General features: G+C 36.9%; 2 protein-coding genes across 8 annotated transcripts in view; one reads left to right on the top strand and one right to left on the bottom strand.

Moving 5' to 3' along the window:
* Positions 1–21,378, bottom strand: part of srrm4 (serine/arginine repetitive matrix 4) — a 763,243-nt gene that overhangs the window by 521,454 nt on the left and 220,411 nt on the right. The window lies entirely within an intron of this gene.
* gnb1l (guanine nucleotide binding protein (G protein), beta polypeptide 1-like) overlaps positions 5,875–21,378 on the top strand; it is a 68,997-nt gene continuing 53,493 nt past the window's right edge. For 3 of the 4 annotated variants that reach the window (XM_073950324.1, XM_073950325.1, XM_073950326.1), the window contains exon 1: positions 5,876–5,917. The gene's annotated coding sequence lies outside the window, so the exon portion shown is untranslated. 4 annotated transcript variants of the gene reach the window in all.

Raw genomic sequence — 21,378 nt, 5'->3', positions numbered from 1 at the left:
CATAGATTCAACAAAGTACTGGAAATATTCCTCTGAGATTTTGCTCCATATTGTCATGATAGCATCACACAGTTGCTTCAGATTTGTTGACTGAACATCCGTGATGCAAATCTCCCATTTAACCACATCCAAAATGTGCTCTATTGGATTGAGTTCTGGTGGCTGTGGAGGTCACTTGAGTACAGGGAACTCATTGTCATGTTTAGGAAACCAGTCTGAGATGATTCATGTTTTATAACATGGCGTGTTATCCTGCTGGAAGTACCCATCAGAAGATGGTTTCACTGTGGTCATAAAGGGATGGTCAGCAACAATACTCGGGTAGGCTGTGGCGTTGACACAATGCTCAATTGGTACTAATGGGCCCAAAGTGTGCCAAGAAAATATTTCCCACACCATTACACCACCAACACCAGCCTGAGCCATTGTACTTGGCCGCATACCTCGGTTGTAATGAGTGGTTATTGGAGATACTGTTGTCTTTCTATGAGCTTAAACCAGTCTGGCCATTCTTCTCTGACCTCTGGCATCAACAAGGCATTTGCACCCACAGATATGTGGGATATTTGGATATTTTCTCTTTTTTATGAGAGCTCTCTCTAAACCCTAGAGATGGTTGTGTGTGAAAATATCAGTAGATCAGCAGTTTCTGAAATACTCAGACCAGCCCATCTGGCACCAACAACCATGCCACGTTCAATGTCGCTTAAATCACCTTTCTTCCCCATTCTGATGCTTGGTTTGAACTGCAGCAGATCGTCTTGACCATGTCTACATGCCTAAATGCATTGAGTTGATATTGGCTGATTAGAAATTTGTGTTAACAAGCAGTTGGATAGGTGTACCTAATAAAGTGGCCGGTGAGTGAATAAGTTAAAAAGAAGTGGGCCCAGAACAGAGCTCTGAGGTACCCCTGTAGTAGCTGAGAATGAAGGAAACTACCAGACACTGCAGAAAAGGGCCTGACTTTAGAAACTCCCTAAGGCAGTATCTGTGATACCCATCAAATGTTTGAAATGCCAAAGAAGAACATCATGATCAACAGTATCAAAAGCAGCAGTATGATTTAGTAGTATCAACATTGCATACCAGAATCAACCACAGGTAAAATGCCAATGTTGGACACTTTTAGCAAAGCAGATTCAGTACAACGATTAGAAGAGAATTAGACAGGAATGGCTTAAATGTAGCTTTAATAAAATCACACATAGACTCATTCTGACAACGTAGCCCTATATACATTTCTGGAAATCGCAAATCATGTAGCCAGAGCTACTTATGGCTTCATTTCTACGGGGTGGTATGAAGCCGCTCCTTTTCTCGCTTACCAGCTGAATGCTTACCTCCATATGGACTGCTTTTCCGCTGTTCCCAGTTTGTCCGGTAGCTCAACATGTAAGTCGGTGGACTTGAGACGCAGACAGGAGTTGACCACAACAACGGGGTTCGAATCCAATGAAGAACAGTTCCAGAAAGCAGGTAGGAATAAACAAACGGTAAAACATAAGATAAACAAGTAAATAATAGGGTGAATTAATCTCTGATTAAATAAAATCTGAAAACGTGGTAAAAATCAGTGGGCTTTTCTTTTCTGCAATGCTTTTGAAAACACTGTCGGTTGAGTTTAGGGGGTGGGCGAGTCAATCTGTGGTTTTGAAAACACTATTGGTTGGGTTTAGGGAAGAATGGGGGGGATCAGTTGATTGGTCAGTCAGTAAATCAGTCAGTCAACATCATTTACATGAGAACAGCAGGCGTGAATGGCATTCGCGAGGGAAATTTGAGATCTGAAAAAGTGTACACAGAAGCCTCTGGTGGATTTGTGAAAAAAAAAAAAACTGTAAAAAAAATACATAGCTCCCGGGATATATTTTGCTCTCTCCAGAAATGTATATAGGAGTACGTAATCAGAATAAGCCTGGGTTGGTTAGTTTTAATTGCACCAATTTCAATGATAGTTTAGAGACAGGCTGGAAAAACAGCTTCATTTGATTATTTATAGAAGATTGTATTATTTGATTTTATCATTGAAGATTTTTTTTCTTCAATAATTTTTGGGATATTACCAAACACTATACTGTGAGGACAACCGCAAGTAATTTAAATTTCATATAGTCACAGCTGCCTCTAGCCTAATTACTATTACATGTGTACTGTATAGTGTGCTTTATTTACTGTCAATGTCATTCATTCATTCATTCATTCATTCATTTTCTTTTCAGCTTAGTCCATTTATTAATCTGGGGTCACCACAGCAGAATGAACCGGCAACTTATCCAACCCAGTATATGTTTTAACGCAGCGGATGCCCTTCCAGCCACAACCCAAACACTGGGAAACATCCATACACACTCATTTCAACACATACACTACAGACAGTTTAGCTTACTCAATTCATCTATACCACATGTCTTTGGACTTGTGTGGGAAAGCGGAGCACCCAGAGGAAACCCATGCAAACACGAGGAGAACATGCAAGCTCCACACAGAGATGCCAACTGACCCAGCCGAGGCTCGAACCAGCGACCTTCTTGCTGTGTGGCAAACATGCTACCCACTGCACCATCGTGATGCCTTACTGTCAATTTCTTTTTCTTTTTTTTAATTTTCAGTAATATCAAGTTCGTGCCTCGCTGGTCTAAAAGAGAGGCTTGTTTGACTAAAAGCTTATCTAATTTAGTGATGAGCTGTAAGCTGACCTACACGCCCTTGTGGTAAGAGAGAGCCAGAGGATTTCCTTTCCTTCTCCACCGTCAAGATGGACAATGTTGTCGCCCCCCTCCTCAGGCCCAGGGAGACCGCAGGGAGACTGGCATTGTGGTATATTGCGGGTAATGTGAGATGGCACCAATAATTCATGGTTACGTGGGGCATGGCATCTGACCAGGCGGAGCAGAAGATGCGCTTTTAAGGGCCCCCTCTGCAGGGTCACCGGCCTGCCGCCTTCCATTTACATTAATTGCTACTCACTCTCCACGTACACACTGCTGCGAAATTCAGTTGTCGGTTTACCTTTTAGTGCTTACTCCTGTTGTGTACACAAACCTTTCAGTACAACCGAGTGTTCAACAACTGAGTTAACTCATCAAAACTGCAGGTTATAAAAGTTCTATATAATGTAGTTAGTTGTCAGAATTGTCAGAAAAAAATATAACAATTACTGATTAAATAAATGAAAACATAATTGTTTTAGAAGGTGGGGTATCTCCAAACCCCAGTGTTAACCCTAGCCCTCATTGGGGATCATACTAAAATCTACAAATGAGGTTGACATAATTAATATGAGTCTATTTTACGTTTTGTCAATTTAGTGGCTAATTCAGTCGTACAAAAATGTAAAATTTTATAAGGAGATGTGTCAACAAACCCCACTTCTAACCCAACCGTCATTAGGGGATGAGCAAATCATTGTGAATTGTACGAATGAGATCGTATGAATAATACACCATGTCATAAAGCGCGAATCATCTCAGACTGGATTCTTAAACATGACAATGAGTTCACTGTACCCAAATGACCTTCACAGTCACCAGATCTCAATCAAATAGAGCACCTTTGGGATGTGGTGTAACGTGAGATTCGCATCATGTATGTGCAGCCGACAAATCTGCAGCTACTGCGTTATGCTATCATGTCAACATGGAGCAAAATCTCTGAGGAATATTTCCAGAACCTTGTCAAATCTATGCAATATGTATCTTAAGTGCAATATGTTCTATAATACAAGCTACAAATTGCAAGTAGATTTAGCCTTAAGCTATCTGATAGCATGGAAAGCTCTGATCATGTAGCTTGTTCCCACGCTTCTTGCAATCACGCAAAGATGGCCTTTCCACATTCAAAAAAAAGCGTATTAATGCTTTAAATTTCCTCATATAGATCACCTCACATTCCTTCAGCATTCTGTGCAGCACCTGCATCCTTGTGGATCTTATTGTCTCATTTAAGAGAGACGAAGAGATCCATGGAGAGATGGAGTAACCCTCAGTTGAGCTAATCCAGGGCCTCTAAAGAGGTTTAAAGTACTCTGGTTACATCTAATCTTTTTTTTTTTTTTTTGCTCAGACCCAGCTAAGCCTGAAACCTCTTCTCCATGATCGAAACGCACAAATAAAGGTCTCTCTCTCAGCCGGTGCAGGTATGAAAGGCCGCTATGTGCTTTGTGGATTAGAGTGGACTTTCCCCCTCCCGCTTTCTCAATTAGAGAAAGGATGAAATAGAGGAGGGAAACAAAAAAGCATTTAGCTGTTTACAGAGTAGCTGCTTTACCCAGCTGAGGGACTTTTCATGTTGCACTTGATTTATTTATTTTTTTTTAATTTCAGAAAGGTTGGTTTCATTTATAGACAGTACCATGATGCAACAATATTTACTCACCGTGGCATCACTAACTAACTAAAATATGTATTCAAATTATTTTAAAAAGATTCTGACACTGTTTGGAAGAGATTCCATATTAACTGTTAATTACTAATAATTATTTTACTTCTAGGATTAACTCTTATTTAAAAACTAAATACCTTATCCATTCATTAGTGCTTTTTTATTACTATTATTATTATCTTTTAATTATTTTTTAAAAAACAAGCCAAATAAAAACTTAAGCCACATGGAAATAACATATAGAAACACATATGTTTTAATATAGGGTTTGATGTAGGTTTTAATATATGTGAAGTCAGAATTATTAGCCCCCCTGAATTATTTTTCCCCCAATTTCTGTTGAGAAGATTTTTTCAACACTTTTCTAAACATAATAGTTTAAATAACTCATTTTTGATTACTGTTTTATTTTATCTTTGCCATGATGACAGCAAATAATATTTGACTAGATATTTTTCAAGACGCTTCTACACAGCTTAAAGTACATTTAAAAGCTTAACTAGTAACTAGGCAGGTTAAAAGGTAACTAGGTCAAGTTATTGTATAACGATGGTTTGTTCTGTAGACAATCGAAAAATATAAAGGGGCTAATAATTTAGACCTTATATGGTTTTAAAAAATTAAACACAGCTTTTATTGTAGCTGATATAAAACAAATAAGACTTTCTCCAGAAGAAAAAAATTTTTGTTAAAATTATTATCAGACATACTGTGAAAATGTCCTTGCTCTGTTAAACATAATTTGGGAAATATTTTAAAAAGAAAATAAATTTCAAAGGGGGGTTAATAATTCTGACTTTAATTCTATATGTTGAATTTTTTTTTCTTTTTTATATATTACCCAAATGATGTTTACCAGAGCAAAGGAATTTGCACATTATGTCTGAATGTTTTTCTTTCTTTTTTATTCTGGAAAAAGCCTTATTTTGTTTTATTTCGGCAAGAATAAAAGCAGTTATTAATAAAAAATAAAAAAAACATCTTAAGTTTTTTTTTTTTTTTTTTTTTTATAGTCCATAGAACAAACCATCGTTATATAATATCTTGGCTAATTACCCTAACCTGCCTAGTTAACCTAACATAGTTAAGCCTTTAAATGTCACTTTAAGCTGTATAGAAATATCTTGAAAAATATTTAGTCAAATAATAGTTGAGTAATCAATCACGGAAAAAATTAAGATTATTAATATTAACATTTATTTACTATTAGTTTATTGTGGTCATTTATTCATTTTAAACGACTAACAAAGTAAACAACTAAATACTAGTATAAGTGATAATGAGTGAGTTGAAAGAAACTTATCAAATTCGAAATTAGAAAACAATAAATAGTTGTTCACACTGTATTACTTTTTCAATCCCCAATTAAATATCAACAAAAAACTGTGTATCCTTAATTTGATAGGTCGGATTTAAAAGTTCAGGCAGTGCTGAAGACAGCTCTTTTCTGCTGCGGGGTCTTATCACACTCGCTGTCGCATGTTGTGATTTCATCTGTTTCATGCTGCACGCGGGATTCCGCCGATCATTCAAGGTACTGCGTTTGCATCCTACACTAGTGCGAGCAGATTGTGCAATGTTTGTTCTAGCTATGCTCTTGATTCCACACAAACTAATAACACATATATATAGTTAGGTCGCGCGCTGTTTTGTGCTTCTTCATGCTGTAGTCGGTTGTGCGCGCAGGTTTGTTTGTGTAATGAAGCTGTCAGTGGTTTATCACAGCTGTCAACTCTTAAATACTTCACTCAGGCAGACTGTCAGGCTCATTGGCGATCTGTTTTGTCTGGACTGATTACGTTAGTAACTAGAATCCCTACTCTTTCTGTGTTTCTAACGTACACGAGCTTCTAGTGTTCCTGTGCGGTTTAATTAAATGATTGAGGTAAAGTTGGTTTTATATTCGCACTCGGTCTGTATATCAAGGTATATGCAGGGTCTTAAAAAGTCTTAAATTTACTGAAATATTGTGTTTTAGGTCTTAAATCTTTTTTTTAAACAATTCTTAATTCTCCTTTGTTCATAAATTGCAAACCAATCAGGCCAAAACCCATACAATCCTCAACAATCCATCTCAATAAAACTTAAAATTTTTATTTAAAAAGGTAATTATTAACTCTATTTATCATACTGGGTATGATAAATAGAGAATATTTTCCTTAAAATAACATTTCTTTCAGTTCGCCATGTAGATTTACTTAAAACCTTTAAAATATTTGTTTATTATTTTGATTTTAAAGAAAGTTTATGTTGGGGAAAAAGTGTATGGATACAAGCTTGTTTTACACAATATTTCAAATATTTAGAATCAAATATATATGTAATGTATATGTATATATTAAATTATTATTGTATTGTTAATTTACCAATTCATTAATATTGTTAAATATTAATGTATTTAACTTTCCATGTGGGCCATTTGAAAAATTCCTTAGGCTTTAATGCTTTATGAGTCTAAAATTTTAGTCATAATGGTCTTAAATGTCTTAAAGTCTTAAATATAACTCTGTGAAACCTGCACAAACCCTGGTATATTGTTTATTATGCTACTTGTATTCGGTCTGAAGTCGCATGAAATTCTCAAAAGTACTACTTTAACATTGTCAAGACACCCGTGTTCATGATTAAAGCAATTTCTTTTTGTATACATTTCTTATTTGTTGGTACATTCAGGCTAGGCTTGTACAATACATCATTTCAGCATCAATATTGCAATGTGTGCATCTGCAATAGATATGCAACATTAGTTAACTTTGCTGAGTAATTTTTTCACTTTTAAATATACAAAACCATAGAGCATGCACTGTTTATTTAACTTTTATCTTCGCTTTATTGCATTCATCTATACTTGTAGATTCATTTATGTTATGCATGATTCACTTCCCCTATCGTCCCAACCAATCAAAATTAATAAGTTTGATAACACTTCAGGGACCAATTCTCACTATTAACTAGTTGCTTATTAGCATGCATGTTATTGAGATTTTGGCTGCTTATTATTACTTATAATCTTTATTTTCTGCATAATCTTATTCTACATCCCTAACCCAATACCCAAACTACCCTATAATTAATAATAAGGAGCAAATTAGGAGTTTTTTGATGCAAAAGTCTTGGTTTGCTTGCTAATAGCAACAATTGAGCCTTGTTGAAGTAAAGTGTGACGATTTTTTTCTAAATAGTGCTATTCTGAATCATTTGATTTTAAACACAACTATTGCAGTGGTGTAAAAACAGTAGTTGTACCGAGTATTAGTTGTTACTTAGTAAATTACCCAATAAATTGTATATTATTAACGTCTACCACTATCTCCATTCCCTACCCTAAACCCAACTGTCACATTACTGTAAAAATATTAATTGTTATACAGTGTCACACAAATGATGCTATATTGATGTGCATATCTGCAGCTGTATCAAAAAAAATGATAGAAAATGAAAATGATAGAATGAATTCGGTAAACTAAGTGCATTAATCAATAACACAAAAACTGACATTATTATATTATATTTATTATATTTTATTATATTATATTATAAAATGAGTCTCAAACCGAGTGATAGGGCCCGATTTCTGAACACGTTACCGGATCTGGACATCACTCCTATTTAATCATTTGGTAAAATTTTACCAAGCGGATACAGTATATCGCAATATGTATCTCAGAAAAATTCAATATCGTAATCTCAGATTTTTCCAATATCCTGCAGCTCTTTCAAGCATTTGGTTCTGCAATTATGCGTTTCTTTTTTTAATAATTGTTTGTAATGTTGATCGAAATATGTTGTGCCAGGTCTCTACTGGGGTGAGACTTATCAACAGTCTCAATAAACAGAAAAAACTAAAACAAAACTGGATTACAAAATACTTAACCTGCACTGTGAAGAATGCTGGCTTGCACACAATTTCTTTATGTTGTCCTAACACAAACCGATTTAGTAAACGTAATTGATTTTACGGATGTAAGTGTCTTGAACATAAAACAATTAAGTTAAAAAAATCTTAAGAATTGTGTTATGTCAGCTTATTTTAAACAAGTAGTTTGAACAAACAGCAAAAAATCAAGTGTCTTCATTTTAATAGCAGGCTTTTCAGTTTTTACCGTAAAATCACAGCCGTGATTTACAGTACAGCGAACCTATCTTCATCAATCCAGCAAACCAAAATCCCTCAATACACCTCCGCAAGGAAGCAGGTGATAATGTTCACAGATAAACAACGTGTTACCTGCAGGTCTCTTTGCTAATCAGCACTAAAGCCCCTTAAGTGCGGATGCAATGACAAAGTGGCCACCGTCGCTTGCCTCACACACGCACACACAAAGAGCAGCTATGCATTCAGCTCTTATCTGTGTCAGCCTCAGCGTGGCATTCACGCCATGGCCAGGAACAATGCGGCCTGTCGCTCGCCTCCGTCATCCTGACTGACAGTGGGTGTGGAAGCACTTGTGTCTGGCTTCAGCTCTCTATCTTCCACGGAGCTGTTTTTCCAGTCCAGATTCTCCCCCCTTCCCTCCGTTTTCCTTTAGCAACGCACGGCAGCACAATAAAGGGTGTGTATATGTGTGTGTCTGTGTGTGTACCCCGCACTTCCTCCCATATTTGTTTAACTCTGCTTTTGAATGGACGTTTGCCACATTTGTTTCCTCCACTGGAGAGTTTGACTTTTTCGGTACAAAGGGGGTGTCCTGTTTAAATGGGGGAAAGAAACGCTGACTAATGACTTTGTAAGTGTTAGGCCCGGTGATGTGGAAATGTAGATGTGCTAGAAAGCGCGTGAGAGGAGGGAAACTGATAAGATGTAGTAGTTTTAATAATAATGACTAACATCTGAGTTATGATGATATAGTTACAGCCCGGGAGTTGAGACCACAGTTCCAGCACACAGACTTGAATGTCATTCGACTCTCTTCATGTTTTTTTTTTCATTGATGTTGTATTATCGAACACTTGGATTGTTCAAACATTCAATACCATTTCTAAAATAGGGTTTTAGATTGGGACTGGTGATTGTTTGAAACAGGCATGGGTGTAGACAGGGGTGGACTGGGACAAAAATTCAGCCCTGGCACTGTAGCCACACCAGCCCACATTACCACACCGATACAGCCCCAATCACGGACACGCACATTCACTACTTATATTGGTGTACAGATGGTGAAATAATATAAGCAGTACCATATGTAATAGACATTTAAACATTTAATTTATGTAACTGGAACAAAAACAACCCGTTACCTGTGAATGTGTATTACAAACACACACACACACACACACAAATGGACATGCAACACTTTTATTCACAAATAACAATATATGTCATTCTCTGCAGTGTTGTCATTCTCTCCACCCCCACCTAAGGATTAATTACACACTGTAACCTGTGCTTGTATTTAATGTTTTACTTTAGTAACTAGCTATGTATTTAGAGTTCACTACAAATGCCTACAGTATTATTGCTATACCTATGTTTTTTTAGGCATGTTAGACAATATTGCTAGTACAGTAGCATACAGCAGTTTATATACCCTGGATCTCACGTTATAATAACATTTTAAAATGTATGGGAGTTCTACGCTAAGCTTACTGTTAAACACAGTATTGGTTAATGTCAGAAGTAGTGTGAATGGCGTCAAAATGGCTTAGTATATGTTAGTGTAATGACTTAGAAGTATTTTTTCTGTTTTCGTCTTACCTCCTCTATGGCGCTACTGTCCACTAATGCAGCAAACGATTAAAAACTTTTTGAGAATATTTCATTTAACTTTATGCATTTGGCAGCGTTTGATTTTAGAGCCCTTTTTTTGCACGTTTTTTTCAAAGTCGATCTCTGACACTTAGCTTGTGTTGCACTTACTGTTTTTTTGACATTAATGCCAGATTTTGATTACGTCCGCGTAACCTCTGATTGGGTCGGCCCCTCTTAAAACCAGCCAGCCATCACGGATTGTGCCAAATGCTTAACATTTACTATTTTTATTATTATTATTACATTATTACCATAATCATCGCCATCATAATATTCACATCTTGGACGAGATAAAAGCTGCCTGCATGTAAAAACATAGAATAAAAAATAACTTTTTTTTTAAAAACTAACCGGCCCACTTTTTAAAAAATGGTCCGGCCCGTCTGGCATTCGCCAGAATTGCCAGATGGCCAGTCCGCCCCTGCGTTTATAGGCCTTATTTGTAGGCCCACGTGGAAACTGCACCTGTAAAAATTCTGCAGATTTGACCAAGTAGTTGAGTCTGTAATTTAATTTTTACTTATGTAAATGTGTTTGTATATACTTTTGGATGGAAAACCCCACTCCCAAACCTACCGCTTATTGGGGATGCTGTCTATGTATGTATGTGAACAAAATTGCTGATACCCTTCCATTGTAGAAGGAAACACTACAGTGGTTACTGAAATAACTTGAAACCTTGAAGTAGTTAAATCAAATGACTGAAAATAAACTATTCAACGTCAGATGTTGCTTTTTGTTTCTCGCCACTGGCACCTCTGGCTTGCTTGTGTTTTTACTTGCTGAGCTGCTCATGGATTTGCTCTTCAGTGTTTGGATTTTAAGCAGTGAAAATTAAACCACACTAAACTGAACTACAACGCAGTTTCAGTTTACTAGAACTTCTATGTGAAGCTGCTTTGACACAATCTACATTGTAAAAGAAATAATATAATAGAAATAAACATGAATTGAAATGAATTTCAACTTGTGGTTCAACTGAAGCATTAATAAAGGCCAACTAATGAAAGTCTGGGCCTGGGTACCAACAGTTTTGTCCCCATCTGTCTATACACAAATGCTCATCCTCCAATGATGGCTAGGTATAGGGGTGGGGGTTGGCACTTGCCTCCTTTAAAAAAATTGTATGTTTTCATATGAATCAAATCGTATGAATTTATACAAATTAGCCACTTTTCTGACAATACGTGAAATGGTTATGTTTCCTCGTGAGATCAGGCTGGATTGACCACGTTGACCAATCTGAAATGAAAGATACATTATCGCAGTATCCTTATCATTGTTTTTTTTTTTTTTAAGTGATGTAAAACTGTGAAATCAAAAAACTATACTTCAAAAAGTGTAAACTCATTTTGCTCTCAAGAGGAGTAATAAAAAGTAGTGTAATTAAGTTAAGGAATTATTACTGAAAAAGAAAAGTAAGAGATTAGATTATTTTTGTAAATAGGAGTTGCTTATAATGTACTTGCATACAAATATATTTTGCAGAATATTTAATGTTTTTAAAAGTAGCGCTTTTATATTTATTTAAGATGATTGCACATGCATAATTAAGGAATTGGTTAGTGACAAATTGACAGGTATGTTTGATGAAACGGGGTGTGTTACCTGGGAGGTCCTGGGCTTAGGTTCCAGACAAACCCCCATTTTAAATTAGATTAGATTCAAGTTTATTGTCATTACACATGTACAAGTACAAGGCAAAAGGAGCACAGTACTGCACACTGTCAATACTGAATAATTTATTTAATCTAACATTTCAGTCTATCTGATGAAAGTCGTGAAATCGAAATAGTTCTGTACAACAACTTTAACTTTGGGTGCACTGTCGCCTCACAGCAAGAATGTCGCTGGTTTGAGTCCCGATTGGGCCAGTAGGCATTTCTGTGTGGAGTTTGCATGTTCTCTCCGTGTTCGAGTGGGTTTCCTCCGGGTGTTCCGGTTTCCCACACAAGTCCAAAGACATGCACTACTGGTGAATTGGTTAGCTAAATTGTCCGTATAGTAATGTGTGTGAATGAGCATAAGCATGTATGGGTGCAGCTGGAAGGGGTGATTGGTTGCAGCTGGAAAGGCATCTGCTGCATGATTTTGCTGGATAAGTTGGCAGTTCATACCGCTGCGACCCCTGATAAATAAAGAGATAAAGCCAAAAAGAAAATTAATTCATAAACTAACTTTTAAAAGCTACTAGTTACTAGGGCTTCTAGATTATGGGGAATTATTTTGGTCATAATGTAATCACCATTATTCAAAATGATATACAGTTGAAGTCAATTATTCGCCCTCCTTTGAATTTTTTATTATTATGAATATTATAATTTTTTTTATAAATATTTCCCAAATGATGTTTAACAGAACAAGGAATATTTCTCAGTATTTCCTGTTATGTTTTTTTTTCTACTGGAGAAAGGCTTATTAGTTTTATTTTGGCTAGAATAACAGCAGCTTTATTTTTTAGTATTTATTTATTATTTTATCATTTTTTTAAACCTATTTTAAGGTCAATATTATTAGCCTGCTTAAGCAATATATATTTTTGATTGTCTGCAGAAGAAACTACTGATATAAAGTGACTAGCCTGATTACCCTAGTTAAGCCTTTGAATGTCACTTTAAGCTGAATACTAGTATCTTGAAAAATATCTAGTCAAATATTATTTACTGTCATCATGACAGATAAAATAAATCAGTTATTAGAAATGAGTTATTAAAAATATGTTTAGAAATGGGTTGAAAAAAAATATTTCCGTTAAACAGAAATTGGGGGAAAAGGGTCGGTAATAATTTAGGAGGGCTAACATTTCTGAATTTAACTCTATATATATATAGTTATTTTTCTCATCGTAAATAAGAAAATTTAAATTAAAACAGTAGTATAAAAATATGAAACAAACTGTGCTTTAAGCATCTTCCCTGTCAGAAAATCTTTCATCAAAGCTACAAAATTCCTTCAGTCAAGAACAGTGAGGGATTTTCTCTTTTTGTTGTTTGATTAATGATAAAAACAGGCAGCAGTAGGAATATTGCACGCTGTCACTTTAATACCAGTACGGTTCTGATTTATGGTTTCACTTTCACATGTCTTTTGATTCTCCACTTGTTTGTTTATTACACAATTGGGGCTTTAATGATTAATCACTAAACCGCGCATTTTGACACAAATTTGACCATCAAAGCGCTCACATTAAGATGACTTTAGAAATGCGATCTCTTTTGCGATTTAAACATGAAAAACATGAATGATTCGAATGTACTTAAATGATGTGCATCCCGTGCTGCAAAATTTACATTACATACTTTTAGTATTTTTCACGTGAAACTGAGCTTTGCAAAACAACAAATGAGTACAACGGGAAAGGAGCGGGTTATGATCAAAATCAAAATTAAAACTGAATTTTCGATTTTCAATTTTCAATTGCACAGCCTTAATAGTTACTAGTTTATGGTTAAAGTTATTAGTTACTATGGTAACTATGCTGTAAATAATTATGGCTTCTACACAATCAATTTGGGTTGGGACAACATGAAGGAATTAAATTAAAGTATTGTTTTTTAAATTTAAGTGGATTCAGCATAAAACAATAAAGTTGTCCCCCTCAAAAACTCAAGAATTTTTGTTTCAGCTCATTTTAAAGAAGTAGTTTGAACGAACAACAAGTGTTTTTGTTTTCTGAATTTTATTGTAATGCAATGTGCACCTTTTGTAAAGCTGCTTTAAAACAATGGTTATTGTGAAAAGCGCTATACAAATAAACTTGAATTGAATTGAAAATGAATTGAATAAATGATTTGGCAAGTATTGATGGTGTGCAGGATTGTTTGGTTTTCTTTTAGACAAAGCAGTTAGAAATGAACATTTTAATGGTGTAACCCATAATTAATTACATTTTTAAAGTAACCTAACCCAATAAACCTCAATTTCTCATACTTCATAAACTTCCCATATGCTTTGACATGGCAGTTCTTTAGAGATGTCATCCAGCTGCTCCACAAGGGCAACAGTAATCACATTCTGCGTTCCCACAATCTCCAGGATCTTAGTTGGGCTTATTTATGAATGGCAGCGTATGACAGTGGCCTGGGCAGAGGTGTGTGTCTGCCCATCACCGGATCCACAGATTCCCCGGCACGGGGGGAGAGGAATGCAGACCGCCTGTCCTCCATCTTTTGAAGCCCACGTTCAAATGACTGCATCTCCCCCCCTCCTCGGGTATAAGTGGCAGCGCAGGGGGCACAGATAGAGGCTGTGTTTGATCTGAAGGTCGCCAGCCCTTTGCCTGTGTTGAGAGATACCTGGCTGACGCGGCTGCTGCTTATTTAATAACATGAAGGGGAAGCGAACTCTCTCTCATAATTAGGCCTAATTACCAAGCAGGTGTTGACAGACGGCTCACGAAGAGACAAACTGCCTTTATCCCGAGTCTTAGAGTCAGATTACTGGAGCTGTCTTATCTGTTACACCAAGAGAGCTGAAAAACGCTCTCTTTTTTTTCTCCTCCACTATCAGAATGAGGGACTCTGATTTCATATCTGCCTTTTGGTTGTAGCTTTAATTACATATACAAGCTCAGTGCAATATTGAGGCATTTGTAAGGATTTTAAAAACATTGTGGCCGTTAATCATGGCATTGAGAAATATGGACATTTAACCACTTGAATTATGACTGTAGGTGTGTGTGTGTTTGTGTGTTTTAATTGTTTTTCACCAAAGCTATGTTTATTTGATCACAAATACATTAGCAACAACAACCTCATCACCATCATTAATACAGATTCTAATATGCATATTTGATCCTCAGGATACATGTATTGTTAATGTTTAGAATGGTTTAGGGCTGCTCGATATTGGGGAAAAGCTGACATTGGGATATTTAGTTTTTCTGCGATTTTGTTATATATTTGGATATAAATATAATTTCACAAGATGACTAATTTGTTAAGAATTAATAATTTTACTTTGGATTGGGATGATTTCATATGGGATTATATCAGAGTGTCCGCAAGGTCTTAAAGTCTTAATGTCTTAAATTTAAAAAAATTTAATTCACTGAAATATTGTGTAATATGTCTTAAATAATTTTAAACGGGTCTTAATTTTCCTTTGTTCAAGTAAAGCTACCCAATCGGGCTGACATTCATCCGATCACCTACAATTCATCTTAATAAAATCAGTGAAAGAAACCTAAAAACAATTACACAGTTCCTCGTGATAATGACAGAACAATTTATCTCGCTGCATAATCTTCTATTCATATAAAAACTATTTACTGAAGTAACGGCGAGTAGACATAAAATTTATAAATAAACATAAAAAATTAGAGTTTTATAACAGAAATGTGTTGCGTTGAATAGAAGTTATACTCAAACAGTTTTTACAAAACATTTGATTTAATGTAATTGCCTCCACAATGAATATAATTTTAACAATGTTAAACTTGTCATTTGGCTAGCAAAAAAAAAATTCCATTGGCCAAACTGGGCCATTAGAAATAATCATTAGTGTTTAGCCTTGTATAAGTCTAAAATTTCATTTATAATAGTCTTAAAAGGGTCCTAAATTTGACTTGACAACCTGCTGAAACCCTATTCATATATATATATATATATATATATATATATATATATATATATATATATATATATATTGATGTATACACACACACACACACACACAGACATATTTATTTGTGTGTGTGTGTGTGTATACATCAATATATTAATATATATATTGATATATATATATTAATATATTGATGTGTACACACACACACACACACACACACACACACACACACAGACATATTTATGTGTGTGTGTGTGTGTGTGTACGTCAACGTGGGCGCTGGGTCTATTCTACGTAAGCTATGGTGACTTTCACCTTGATATTTAAGGATGTATACCTGACCAGTGAGCTGTCTGACAAAAAAAAGTGCCCTTCTGAATCAAATCAGCAGAATGCCCTTCTGGATCTTTCACTTACTTCGAATACATTACTGAATACTTACATGGACATCTGTAATCTAGTTATTTCCCTTAATAGACAGTAATATAATTGAGGTGTTTACGTGGAGTGCTTTTATGTAAGAGTTTCCTGAAAGTTTGGGTGATTTTAACTGCAGTTCGGCAGTTTCATCTTCATGAACATTTCATTCATGCTCTTATGATAAAATGGGGTATTAGACTCAAATAAGTGGTAAGGACGAGAGGGTGCTCGCTGCAGAGCCATTTGAGGAGAGGTGAGCTCCAGAGAGGGGGAGCATGAGCTGTCGCTCCTCCTCCTGTAAGCTGTTTTAATGCGTACACCAACCCCACCTCTAACCCTACCCCCAGTGACATCACTCGTAGAAAAAGTGCAAAAAAGGTGGAGCTCAAGCTTAAGCTCCCCCTCTCTGGAGCTCACCTCTCCTCAAATGGCTCTGCAGCGAGCACCACTTGGTAAGGACTGGTGAAAGTGTTATATATATATATATAGTTATTATATAGTTATTTTAATTTAATAACTCACAATGAATGGAAAGAAAAAACTTCCACATTTTGCTGTGTGCGTGAGTGTGTGTGAGCGCGCCTGCCTGTACAGACAGCAATGTGTGTGGATCTTGGTGGAAAATATGCAATAGTATCTGCATACAGCCTTTATGATGCAAGCTGAGATTGCATCACACAGCAATGCATTGTCAGACACGATGCACTCAATGGAGTGAGTGACGTCACTGTGACGGGTAGGGTTAGGGGTGGGGTTAGGTGAGAGCATTAAAAAGCATTGGATGCAGCTCAGATTACATACACAATAGGACCTATCTCGCCTTTGACCCATGTTGTCTCTGTCAATAGATCTCAAAAATAAATAAATGCATAAAATAACACCCTAAAAAGTTGATCTACCAGTGCAGTCATGATCTTTACTCTTTGGCCTAGATTTTCAGCCTGTTTTTCCACTTCATCCCATGTCTTTAATTCTCTCCATCTCTGACTGACAACACTGTATTTGCAGAGGTATGTTTTGATGCGTTGTGTTTGCACAACGAGAACATGCGTTTCCAGACCTGTGTGTCAAACAGCCCCGGTGCAGCAAACCTCACAATACGGGCACGTTAATCCTCTTTAAACCTATGAAAACCTTGCTGTCACAGAGGCGATCTTCCGATAGCACATTCCTTCACACAACAAAAGTAAATAGCCTCATTTTGGGATGTATATTTGAGCTGGACAGTCCAAGCTGCGTTCTCATTTCGTCCTATAGTGCATTACTTTACATTATAAACTTGATTTTTTTAAAGAAAGTAATTGAAAACAAGTACTTGACCATTTTCTAAGTGCACAACTAAAGTAAATAGCCTCATTTTGTGAGTTGAGCTGGACAGTCAAAGCAGAGTTCTCATTTCAGCCCCTATATGTGCAGTAGACGGGGTCTGGCTCCTATACAGGCCTGATGGCGACTGATAGTCACGGGTTCTAATCCCACTGCCTCTCCTGTAGGAAAGCAGAGGGCCGTTTAGTGACTGTCCCCTTTGTGAGGGGGTTCATCTGGGGCGGCTAGGGGCTCGACTCTTAATTAGGAAGGTAGGGCAGTGAAGAATCTCCGCTTGACAGATTAACATGCACAATTTAACCACTAACCTTCCGAAATGAGCTCCCCCAAAATACCTGCGGGTTTGGTTTCAGCAGGAGGGCAGAGGTGAGCAGAGATGACACTGAGCAGAAGGGTCTTCATTAAGCAGGACGGCTCCGTATCTAAAATCAGCAATATCTGTTGCCACTCAAAGGATATTTTTGTGTAATTGTCTTCATTTTGCTGAATTTTATCTGCCATCTTCTTTTTTTGCTTCCCTTTTTAATGGTTAGAGGGCTAGTTAACTCTAAAATTAAAATTCTGTCATTATTTAGGCTACTCACTCTCATGAAGTTCCAAACCTATTAGAAATTTGTTTGTCTACAAAGCACAAATTGAGATACTTTTTTTGATATTTGAAACATTTCTAATCCTTCATTTGATTTTTTTCGTTTTTTTTAACCTGAAACAAACATTCATTAAGAGATTTTAAAAATCCACATGAATTGAGTGGTTTAAGGAGCCCCTATTATGCATTAAAAAGGGTCATATTTTGGTTTTGAGGGTCTCTAACAACAGGCTGATATGCATGCAAAACACTTTCATTGTCTTATAATATGCATTTATGCTTACTTAATTATCCCAATGACTCCCATATGACTCATTTAGCGATTCAATTGTTCCCCTCCTTAGCGCAATGCTAATCTGCACTGATTGTTCTGATGACCCAGTCTGTTGTCGTTGGTCGACTGCCTTCAGTGTGACATGGAAAGAAATGTCGACCACGACTTATCAACAAGTCAGAGTGCAGTGTGTATGTGTGAGCCCAATGCAGGAGTGCATTAAAGCAATGCAGTTAAACACCATCTTATAACTCTATTCTTAACCATGTGACACATTTAATATTAATCCACAAGGTGGCAAAAGCTGAACTATTTTGAAACTGTTTTGAAACTGTTTCTGCATGTGTAGAAACTGCTGATGATGGCCATAGCAATGGCAAATGGCAGAAGATTGCGAGCTCACAATTGCATTTAAATCCATAAACAAAGCATGCGTTGCGTTTAGACACGATATGACAATATAAAGAGTTAAACAGATACAGTACAAGCAGTTACAAGTAACAAAACACAATTAAAGACAGTTTGCAGGCTAGAGAAAACAAGGAGGCAACTTTTTTATCGTACTCGCATGAACTGTGTACATACATCAATAGTCATTTCTGATGCTTCCTTTAACTAACGGCTGACGATTAGATGCTGAGGTATTTTTGCAAAAATAAACTTCAACCACTGACTCTTCACAGCCTCATCTTTGGGTAGGGAAAGTAACACTAATTTTCCCTCACAATTCAGAGCACAGTGTCTCTGCGACTTGATTTAGACAGGATCTGCTACAGTGTTTGTCTTCCATTTCTTTCTTCAGTGTTTGTGGGCGGGGCTGGGGGTTTAAATTTTCAAGGATCTGAGCATGCAACAAATGGGCGGGGCTTGATTTCCATATTAATGTCACACCCACATGGCTATAGACTCGTTACATCCGATTAATTCGAACCACTATGAGTTGACTTTTATAGATTAGTCAATAGTTTTAAACACGGTGCACTTTCAGGTTTAAGCCTTAGCTGTATATTTCACTTTTCTAAGAGCTGTTACACACTGCATGGAAGGTCATTTTCAAAAACCCGTAATAGGGCTCTTTAAAAGAAGTCCAAAATGTTGTCAAAACATTTAAGCAACATAGCATGCCATTGTCATATTGCGTGTAGTAAAGTCAGTGCTGGCCCTTAGGGTTGAGGGGCCCTAGGCAAGATAAACTAAATAATGTATTATAGCAGAACATACATTTACTTTGAGCTTGCTTTTTTTTCTCCTTTCTTCGGCTCTGGAAAGATGAAAATTATGCATGCTAGTCTTTCTGCGATAGTATCGGCAGACATGGTATTGGTTGTCATGAAGTATGCCACATTACATGAGAAGAAACGATTGAATCTTGTGGTATGACATTTGTCGCTTGCAACTCCCCACAACATCCTACGTCAAGGAAATAGTGGCAAAAATCGTGTGATCTGACCGGGGCTTTATAACTAGCCAATTGAGTGAGCACACTTTCGTTCTGCCCAATCAGAATTGCACAACTGAACTACACCACAATAAATAAAAAACAAACAAACAGGAAAGTGCTGACAAGTGGGATTGTGCCATCTCCTGCTTTAGAAGCATTAATAGATGAATTAATATCAAAGAAAAACAGCATTGGTAATATGGGAATATTATGGTTAAGTCACAGACACAGAACAAAAACAGGTCATTTTTAAGAGCTGTCACAGAATTGTTACCATGGCTTACAGATTGTTTATCTGAAGCTTAAATTAAACTAAAATCAGCTTTAAGCTTTAATTGTAAATCAAATCGCAATCACAATATGTCAAAAAATTGCAATTACATATTTTCCCCTAATCACACAGCCCTAATAACCACAAATACAGGGATACTTGAGCATTTTAAAGCCGCAATTCATCAGGGGATCGTTGGTATGTCAGCTTATAGACAAACCAGCTCATCGACATGACTTTGAAACACTCCACTGTCCCCTGTGGTTACACGTTTTTAAAACTTTAGTATCGATTGGTACAGAATTCCATTATAGTGACTAGGGTTAGGCGATGTCGAATAATTTTGCATCATACGATGTCTAATGTGAAACATCGTGATGGACGATGGCATCGTCGTCATGTGAAAAGCGGGTTGGCGGTGGTGTTTGACAGAGTGCACGCGACGCATCTGAAGAGCGACGAGGGATCCGGTGGTGAGGGACTTATTTGAGAACTGGGAGGGAGACACAAGATTTCTGGGAGATTATCACTCATTTGCAGGCATTAGGGAGTCTCTAAGCATTTGCGGGAGACTCCCGGCACTTCCGGGAGACTTGGGATGTCTGAATATCACGTTTAACAACTATAGTGAGACGCTATCCAGCGGTACATCCTTGATAAATTGTCCGATATGCTATGCTCACTGAAGCTCAGACGAGCGCATGACAGTTTGTGTAGCTGTGTGAGAGTGTGTGGTCACGTGATGTGCGATTTCAGCACACGGAGGGCTGTTCAGAAATGCTAGGTAAAACACGGCGTGGATGTGGATCACTTTCGTTCTAAAATGCAATTTTAACACTAAGATGTATTAGTGTAAACGGGGCCTGAGTGTGCCGGCTCAGCATCGTGTTGTCTGTTGGCCATCGGTGATGGACGGTGGCATCGTCTCTCAGCCCAACCCTAATCATGACAACCCTCTAGTGGAAATGAGCCAAAATTGATGACAATTTATGGTGAATCTATTTAAATAAATAATTAATCTGGTTAATTATGAAACTTCTCAGTCAAGCAAGCATCAGAAACAATTCTAAAGTCGGTTGAGCCATCCTACAGGTTTAAAACCACATCAATGTGTCAAGTTTTTAATGTTTTCTTTTATGAAGACATCAACAGATTTAGCTCTTTGCGGCCGTTTGAAAGGGATTTGTCACTGACATCTAATTATCTAATTTCCATCTAGATTTTTTTGCGGTCTGTTGCATCTCGACTGTGGCCCTCCCTGAAGTCAGCAGAGCCGTTTGCGCTCGCGTGTGCTTTGAAATGCTTTTTTTTTTTGTTAGCTGTTGATGAAAATAAAAATTGAAAAAGACAGATTCCAGCC

Source organism: Danio rerio, chromosome 5 (genome assembly GCF_049306965.1).
Source record: "Danio rerio strain Tuebingen ecotype United States chromosome 5, GRCz12tu, whole genome shotgun sequence".
NCBI lineage: Eukaryota > Metazoa > Chordata > Actinopteri > Cypriniformes > Danionidae > Danio > Danio rerio.
The sequence above is the reverse complement of the archived record's forward strand: the minus strand, read 5'-3'. Positions and strand labels throughout refer to the sequence as shown.